General features: G+C 45.5%; 1 long non-coding RNA gene across 2 annotated transcripts in view; it reads right to left on the minus strand.

The window, feature by feature from the left end:
• Positions 1-9162, minus strand: part of LOC107182775 — a 256590-nt gene that overhangs the window by 125765 nt on the left and 121663 nt on the right. The window contains exon 3 of one of the 2 annotated variants that reach the window (XR_001513506.1): positions 8771-8958. The exons of the other annotated variant lie outside the window; for it this stretch is intronic. This is a non-coding gene — a long non-coding RNA (uncharacterized LOC107182775). Of the gene's footprint in view, positions 1-8770; positions 8959-9162 lie in introns of those variants that run through there. 2 annotated transcript variants of the gene reach the window in all.

Raw genomic sequence — 9162 nt, forward strand, 5'->3', positions numbered from 1 at the left:
AAGAAGGGATCTGCCTGCATTGAGAAATCCGTTGTGAGTGTCCCATCCTAGACTGCAGGGCTGCAGAGGCCCGTACCACTCCTCCCTTGGGGGTCTTTGTAACTCGAGTTGCTAATGGAGCCAGTGTTATTTCTCCTCCTGCAATGCAGAGACTGCGGTCCACACCTCGCGTGCTCGCTAGAACCCGTGAGTGGAAAAGAAAACACCACCCCAAGACTCAGATTTCGGTGTGAGCCACAGGTGCGGTTGGGTGCCAGCTCCTGGCAGCATGGCATGAACAGAAATGAGCGCTCCTGCCAATGCTGGGAATACGACTTCAGTGAGTCTATTACAAATATTTACCTTTTTAGCTGGAACGCCAGGGGACACTAGGGTTTCTGTTTAAACAGGGCTTTGAGGCAGAACTCATTGAAGCTACGTGGAAAGCTTTTCATAAATACTCTCTTTTATGATTGTACTTGCAGCACACCATACCATCAGACTGCAAAATGAAGCTTGGGAGGACAAAATAATCCCAGCTATTTACACATAACTCTCATTCCCAATGCGGATTTGTAGATAACTTTGCATAAAGCATAACAGGAGATACTTCTTTCTTGGCAAAGCGGACCCATCATGGAGGGTGGGAAAAGCTGTGTAATATGGGGATTTCAGTCCAAGGCTTATAGCCAACGCCGTTGGAGTCAAAGAGACATAGGTCTGAGAAAATAAAGCACTGAGAGTGTCTGAAACTTAGGATAGATGCAATAAATCTTAACTCTCATAGCAATAATCACAGTAATTATTAATAATGTTATTCTCCAGGGGTATTTGAAACAATTCTTCCAAACAATGATGATTATGTTATATTTTATTAAATTTTATTTTGGTTTTTGCTTTTACTGCTGTTTGTAATATCCACATAGACTTAAAAACCTGGCTTCAATAGAGTAAATTTTCTCTAAGCGTCAGAGCACCAACACGAAGCTGTGAAATGAAACTGAGGTGTCTGCATTTTCATGACCGGCAGGCATGATAACTTGGCCTAAAACTGTTTCATCTTGCTACCATCTCTGCTGAGCACTTTGAATCATGCCAGGGTATAGAATGCCTTTTATTCAAAAGCTTCCAAAAGAGAGATTGCATTGACAGACATTCGGAGCAAGCTGCCGAAAGGCTATATTAATCCCGATCCTGGGATATTACACGAAATATTTGACAGGAATCCAAATTTTCCTGTAACCTTCTACTAAGCAGATAATCTTTCATAATTTTAACTGTGCAAGGGGAGGACTTGATCTTTAGAAATGGAAAGGGTGAGAGTAATTGAATTTCCTTCTTTGGTTTCTTAGTAAAGATGGGATGGGATTGGATCATATTCAATTAATAATTGTACTTAGATATATTGCTCTTTGCAGAATCTGCTCATACGATTAACAAAGCTACAAAAAGATGTAGGGGGCTACGGCGCCAATTCAACACTTAAAGGACCAGGCATATGTGGAAACAAAGAGTGATTCCAGTGCCATTTATTTCTGTGATCTTGGAGCAGGCTGGGCCATGCTGTCGACCTACTCCAGGCTCGAGTGGCAAGTTGAGTGATACTGAGCATCACCTACAGAGGAAAATAAACTTACAAATGTTGCGAATAGTCATCCAGACATGCCACTCTGAGCTGACCCTCCTGACTACCCAACAACTACACCGTGCCCTTGTCCTTGCTGATGCACAGCTGTCACGCACCACTTCCAGCCTCCGCAGCGCAGGTTCAAAACACTCCTTCTCATACGCCTGTATGCAGTACTAGTAATGAAAGCATGTTTTAGGGACTAATAACTGTGTTGGGAGATCTGACAAATAAATCAGCACAATTAGCCCAAGTGTTTTAAAACTGGGGCTGTCCAGGAGTACAATTCCTATCATTATTGTCTCCATAAAACTCTTCCTTCGTAAGCTTTCCTGGAGGTATTTTTTTTCTCGATATTTTAGAGACTGGCATTTTAGCACAACAGAACTTCACTTTTGTTGCTAACTGTCTCACATCTCTATTTGTATATTACCTGCAGAGCGATGAGTTAAGTTCAAGGGCAACTGACCAGCCCTTCTATTCTTCAGGGTTCACACAATGCAAACACATAGCAACAGCATCGTCAGTCTGTCTAACTGCAGCTTGTGTGTGTGTGTGTGTGTGTGTGTGTGTGTGTGTGTGTGTGTGTATGCACAGAGGGTGGTACAAGTTTGGGAGACAGAATCTGGAATTTTCATCCTAGCTCTTACGTTACATCTGTGTGAGCCTGAGTAAGTTTCTGCATTTGTAGGAAGGACATCACACATACTAACACACACACGGTGATGATATTATATGACACCTGCGCATTGCACGCAGCAGAAACTAGTCCATACTCATTCCCTGTTGAGCAGAAACACTAGCATAAGAAAGGGATCAGGGACTCCAGACCAGACTACCCAAGTTCAAACCCACGCCTAAGCCTTCTGGCTGTGAGATCTGGGCCAACTGCTCCCTGTCTCTGTGCTTCGGTTCCGCAGCTGTGAACTATGGATACGAATGGTCTTTACCTCCCGACTGTGAGGGATGAATGAGATAACACAGATACATCTGAGTACTGACACACACAGGTGTTTGGCTTTAGTATTTTTAACAATGGGCCTGTTTAAGATGCACACATAAACTAGGTTAATTTTAAAGGTCTTTGAAAACTCTGGGTCTACAGTTCTGTGACGAAAAAATATGCACTCTTGCCTTTTAAGTCCCACATAAGAGAATGTAACACTCTTACTGAGACAGCCTCCACTGCCTACACACACACACCCACGCACACACACACGCACCCACCCACACACATTCACACACACACATACACTCACACACACATGCACCCCCACATGCACACACTCACACACACACACACACAAGCATCCCAGAGCTGTCTCTGTTTAATGTTTAACATTTTCCTTCCTCTTCACAACCTGCACATCTGCTCCCTACAGTCTGAAGGTCCAACCAGTTTATGACCTGCCGCTGTCAGCTCTGGATGGGAGAGTGAGCCGCACCTGGTGCTGAGTTTGAAAGATCGCTTATCAGAATGCCCACCTGCTCCAGGGATGCTCTAAGCGGAGAGCTATAAGTGACTTGTCTAAAACAGATACCTGAGGAGAGAGACCTGGGCTGGGAGTCTGAGTTGAACTGGACTCTCAAGGAACCTTCCAATGGACTTCATCAATGTCTAAACATTCAAGCAACACAGAAACCCACCCTTGAAACCTATAAGCTCATGTTGACCAATGCCACCCCAATAAAGTTAACTTAAAAAAAAGTAAAACTAAACATTCAGGCTTCTCCAGCAGCCTGGCCAGTCAGCAGGAGGTGCATCACTTTGCCCAGAAAGACTAGGCACCAGTTGCCCACACAGCTGCCTGCCAGTGAATTCACAGTCTGCAAAATAATTTGGGGATTTTTAAAGGAACAGGACAGAGCCAGCTCAGCATCCACATGATCAATGAACTAAGATAAACTAGCTCTGTGACCGATTCAGTGCTTAAACTCTTTGAAACAGACCTCCTCTACAATCACCATCCACAAAGTTTCCGTGCCCCCGCCTCCTCGCCTCCCCTCACCAGGCCCTATTCCCTTTAAATGTAATCTTCAGAGGATATCCGGGTTGCTTTAGCTATTTCCCAAACAAACTCAAGGGAAATTAATACCATGTCCAAGGTTTGTATTTATATGTTTATGGAGTCTTCTCTGTATCAATCTTGTTCTCTCCGCCTGCGCCTTAAAAACTGCCAGGTACCATTCTTCTTCTGATTCCCAAATATGGTTCAAATGCACTGCAAACTTGGGGGAAATGAGAGCTGCACCCCCGGTGCTTTCAGAAGGAAGCAGAATGTAATGACAACAAGGAGCCACGGAAGAAAGAAGACAATGCCATTTCACAGGAGACCCAAGCCGAGAGGAGGAAGGCGGCCCGCATCGCTGGGGAGTTATCTGCGGCTCCGCAGGAGCATCCGGTGATGTCAGATGAAACCAGGATCATGCGAGAGGAACTGGACACAAAGGCAGCTATTCTGGCGTTTTGAAAGGGCAGGTATTGTCTCACACCTGAGCCCTGTTCAGTGGGAAAAAAGGAGTCTGTAGATAGTAAGGCAGGCAGGAAGAGAGGAGGCAGAGAGGAAATAAAATAAAGAATTAAAGTAATTGGGCTGAATTAATGACTCTACACAGAGCTATACAAATGGAGGAGGTGGGCGGGTTACCCTCCCCTGGAAAGACTCCACCCACTCCCTAGTACCTATCAAAACCTTCCCCACCTTTGAGTCATCACTGAGATCCTGTCACTATTAGAAGCCACACAGAATCCCCCTCTGACATCTTAAGTACTTATGGTTTGCACTAGTGCTTCTCAAGAAGGGGGGGGAGGTAGGGTTGGCCCTCACCCCAGGGACATTTGGCAATGTCTACACACATTCTGGTTGTTAAAACTGGGAGAACGCTACCGGCATGTAATGGGTGGAGAAAGGGGGCGGTCAATGAGCATTCCACAAAGCACAGGACAGCCCTACAGCACAGACGTCCATAGTATTGTGGTTGAAAAATCTCATCTGCACCCCAAATCCTTATGGCTTTGAATGCTAGTTCTATTTTCTTGGTGTATATCTTGACTCTCTTTCCAATGTATAAGTATCTTTGGGGCATGGACTACATCTGATACCTCATGCCATTGCCCAGCATTCTGAGTACAGGGTCTTGCACACAGCAGGTAGAGTGTGTCAGATGTGTGTGGGAGAAGAGCAAAGGCAGACGTGCTTGTTTTCCTGTGACCCAAGGCTGGAGGACGTCACCTCTTGGGGGATTATTGCCAAACATTGCTGGGCACAGAATGGCATCACACAAGCCTCATCCCCACCTGACCCACAGGCAAAGGGTACGCAGCTCAGGTGACATGGGCCAGGAGTAAGTCAGCTAGGAATGAAGAGGTGGGGGCTAGGCTGCCAAGTGACAGCCCATAGTCAGTGAGAGAAAACATTGAAAAATGGGCATTTTGACTTTTAAATGATGCTTTTAAACATAAGTTAGAGAAAAGGGCAAATGCTATACAAACCAGGTAAAAACAGATCTTTCTGCCTCACCCTGCTGCGGAGTCTCTGCAAGTCCTTACCCGGGAAGTTACTTCACATGCACTTGGACTTTTTGAGGCTTCTGCTAAGCACAGATAGCCTCTCTCTGTCTCTCTTTCCCATCCCATCTTTCTATCCAGGAAAAGCACATTTGTGATTTCACTGGCCCCGGATGTTTTGCAGCATCAGCTCCACCATAAAGCCTCCAAAGCCCTTCCCACCACCTGACCCCTGGAGTGTGGGCCTCCTATCGTCCTGCTGCATAAAGGATGGTTGCAGAGCTACGGCCCCACTGGGCTGTGGCAGCAGCTCGCTGGTGCTGTGACCTTGCATCAACTGCCTATAGCCCGCCAGCACCAAGTGAAGTGATAGGCACACACTATATGCTTGCCAAGTGTTTGTGAGCTACTGAGAGGGAAGCCCGTGCCCCTCAGAGACTAGCCAAAGCACAGTTCACAGGCCAATTCCCAGCCAGTGTAGCCCAGAGGCCCGACAGCCTCAGGTTGGGCATCTCAGATGCCTGCTCCCACGGCACAGTCTGCAGGTTCAAAGGCACTTCCATATAAGAAAGAGGCGGCCACAAGCATCCCTTCATGCCAGTTTCTGAGCACTCATCTACACTAATAAAAGAGAAACATACAAATTGGTGTCACTCTGCTATGCTCATCAGCCAATCCGGATGAGCATGAAAATTAACCCAACAAGGATGGTGGTTAATTTGCATATGCAGGCATGGAGCAAAGACTGAAGATGACTGAAGACTGAAGAGGCTTGGCTTCTCTGCTGCGACTGGACCAAAGGCCTGGGTGTCGGGTGCCAGAGGAAAACCTGTGCCAGCAGCCAGGGGAAGGAAGGCCTATTGTGTGAATCTTCGTGCAATGGGCCTCTAGTTTCTAATAAAGATGAAAGACACTTAGGCTGCCTCCAGATGTCAGGTTTTTAAGTGGTGTGAACTGCACAGTTCCAAACGCACACTTGCCAACATGTAGCTTTTCTTCCTCTGCCTATCCTGATGGCACAAAACAAAATCTTAAACTACTCACTCCAGTATTTTCTTAAGCCATTTCCTCAGGGATTCAGGTTGAGAGGGCTCATGTTCAGCGTGACAAAGCTTGTTGTGTCTCCTTGCCTTGCCTGCCTGGCTGAGCTTCCCATCCCCTTACAGGAGACGGGGGGAGGAGCAAGTCCACGGCCTGGCTCCTCTGAATCCATCTGTTCTACAACATTCCCTCCTTGGTGGCTTCTTGGGCTTTCACTCACTCAGAGGCCCTGTGGATGGTGTACTGCATGTGAAGATGGTGTGACTAATGGTTTGCTCTTTAAAATGTCAAGAGCCCAGAATTGTTGCTATGTGACAATAAAAAATGATTTCTCAGCTTATTTTGTTAATTTACATGAGGTAACTAGGCATTTTCCGTGACTGGCTGATGAATTTAGAAAAGGAAATAATTCATTAAAAGGGCATTCTCCTTACACAAGAAGGCAAGGCTGAAAAAGTGTTAGATATTTAACTTGTTCTCTCATGTTTCACATATTCTAGGTAGGTCTCAACTAATTGCAGAAATGAGTTTTTGAAAAGAAAGGACTCATGGTAAGAATGTTTTGCAAGTTGAATCTCTGGATTCATCCACAAGCAATTATTCCACACAATTCTGAAAAGCCAACGTTGTGAGAGGTGTTGTAGAAGATATAAAGATGTTAAAAATAAAATGCAAGGCAACTAGTTTTTAATTGAAACTAGCTTTTTAAAAGGCTAGTTTTAAAATATATATATATATATATTTGATTTAATTCTCATAAAAGTCTGTGATTTACATATTGATTTTATCACCATTTTATAAATGAGAAAATGGAGGCTCATTATGCCAGACCTTGGGTTAAAATCCCAGACCTAACTTCACATTCCCAATCCTTCTCAGTGGACAACATTTGGATCTCTTGTCTGCGATAAGGAAGTGCCCTCAGAGGAACAACCAGGAGGTGCGACTTGGTTCTCCCAGGGAGCAATCCCTTTCAACTGCAATGATCCAAAGGAATAGGAGGGTGGGTTGCTACTCTCCTTGGTCCCAGAGGACAGGCAGGGTTTTGACAGCACAGGAGAGTGAGGGAGGGAGGGTGAGTGAGGGATAGTTCAGGGAGGGGACAGGAAAGTAACTAAACAGAAGCACAGAAGCAAATGGAAGCTAAACCATTTCAGGGAACAGTAACTGGCACAGGGTGCTGCAAAACGGAGCCCCTGAGAACGCAACGGGAGGAGCAATGAGTCAGAGGCAGCTGACGGCGCTATGACTAGGCTAAGGATTCAGACGCCATTCCGTGGCCTGCGTGTGAGCGCTTGTGGCAGAGCGCTGTGGCGGTTTCAGCTGAAGATGGCATTGAGTTTCAGGGAAACCAGTCTTGTCTTCATGCCAGACAGGCCCGGAAAGAGAGGAGGTGAGGACCGAACAGTTGCAGAACACAAAGTAGGAAGCTCTCTCAGGGGTCCACGGAGGAATCAAAGCAGTGATTGTGGGAAAGGGAGGGGGCAGAGAAATTAAACATAATAACTAGAAAATCTAAAATGCCTAACAACTTCTGGATGGTTGAAGGAGAGAGAAGAATGTACTAGTAAGCCCTACGGTTCAGTTGGGCAACTACGAGATAGATTGATATCACAAATATAAATAATCCTAAAGAAGAAAAGCTTTCAGGAGCCTGGAGATTTCAAAGGATAAAGGAAAATAAAGACAGTAAAAGCAGAGAACACATACTCACACACATACTGAGGACCAGACATCCCTAAGACCTTTATGTGTAATAACTCGTTTCATTCTCACCTAACTGTTTGAGCTAGATCACATTCTTATATCTATTTTAATGATGAAGATACTGAGACAAAGAAAGTTAAAACAACTTGTGCCAAGATCATCCCCCTGGTAACTAAGGGAGACAGAAAGGAGATGGACCCAGGCAGCCTGTTTCCAGAGTCTATGCCCTTGACCACCATGTGGCACCTGCCTCAGGTGACAGCTGGGCTTGTGGGAGGATGAGATGACCAAGGGAGAGAGGCAGGGGGCAGGGAGAGGCAGTGAAAAGTGAAAGGGAGGAGGGGGCCCAAGGCTGAGTGAAGACAAAGGAAAAGCAGAGATGGGAAAGACACAGAGAACACAACTTGGAAATGTAGCTACGTAATGGGAGAAAGAAGAGGAAACAGAAAAAGAGACACAAAGAGCACAGTCAAGGAAGGAAGAGCCCTGGGTGAGCTTCAAGCATAATCCCAATAACATGAAATGTGCAAGGTCAGTTAGGCAAGGAGCAATGAAGGCCGCTGGGGAAGCTGAGCTGGTGGTTCGACATGGGGTGAGGGGAAAGTTCATGGCTTCATGGTCAGAAGCACCAAGGTGGGCACTCTCACAGTGTAACTTCAACTCCAACCCCCTCTCCATCCACTCACTGCCCTCCCCGCAGCCGTGCCATGAATGGCATGCAAACATATTGTCACAGACCCAAGAGAAACACAATATGTAAGAGGAAACCCCATTTGCGTTTTTGCTGAGATACATGTAAATTCAGAAATGGCAAGGTCACTGAACTCGTTTTTTAGTAAAATAGTCTTCTTATGTAAATAATAAACCCAAAGTTAATTTGTTTAGTAACTTATTTTTGAAGCCTGCTCCTTTATTTTAAGTAGAGGAAAATGCACAGTCTCAAGGCAGTGGCATCTTACACCTCCTCGCGGTGCCCCAAAGAGTAGCCAGTCTGTGTCCTGCCTGCGGACAGGGTCCACGGATGGTACATACCTCCCAAAGCGTGCCAATGGTCTGTCCACGTGTGGCCCACTTGGCTTGTGCAGCCCTCAGCTCACTGTTGAGAATATTCATCAGAATAAATCAAACCCACCTACTGAACATATTATAAATAGGCCAAGATAGAGCAACAGTCACAGCAATAGAATGAAGCAGAGATCGGTTGGCAGATCAGTGTGTGAGTCCATACACTTAAAATTTAAACTTCTAATGCATTCCTATAGTATCTTGATTGTATTAACTTCTGAAATGAAAACACATA

Source organism: Myotis davidii, unplaced genomic scaffold (assembly GCF_000327345.1).
Source record: "Myotis davidii unplaced genomic scaffold, ASM32734v1 scaffold897, whole genome shotgun sequence".
In the NCBI taxonomy this organism is placed as follows: Eukaryota; Metazoa; Chordata; class Mammalia; order Chiroptera; family Vespertilionidae; genus Myotis; species Myotis davidii.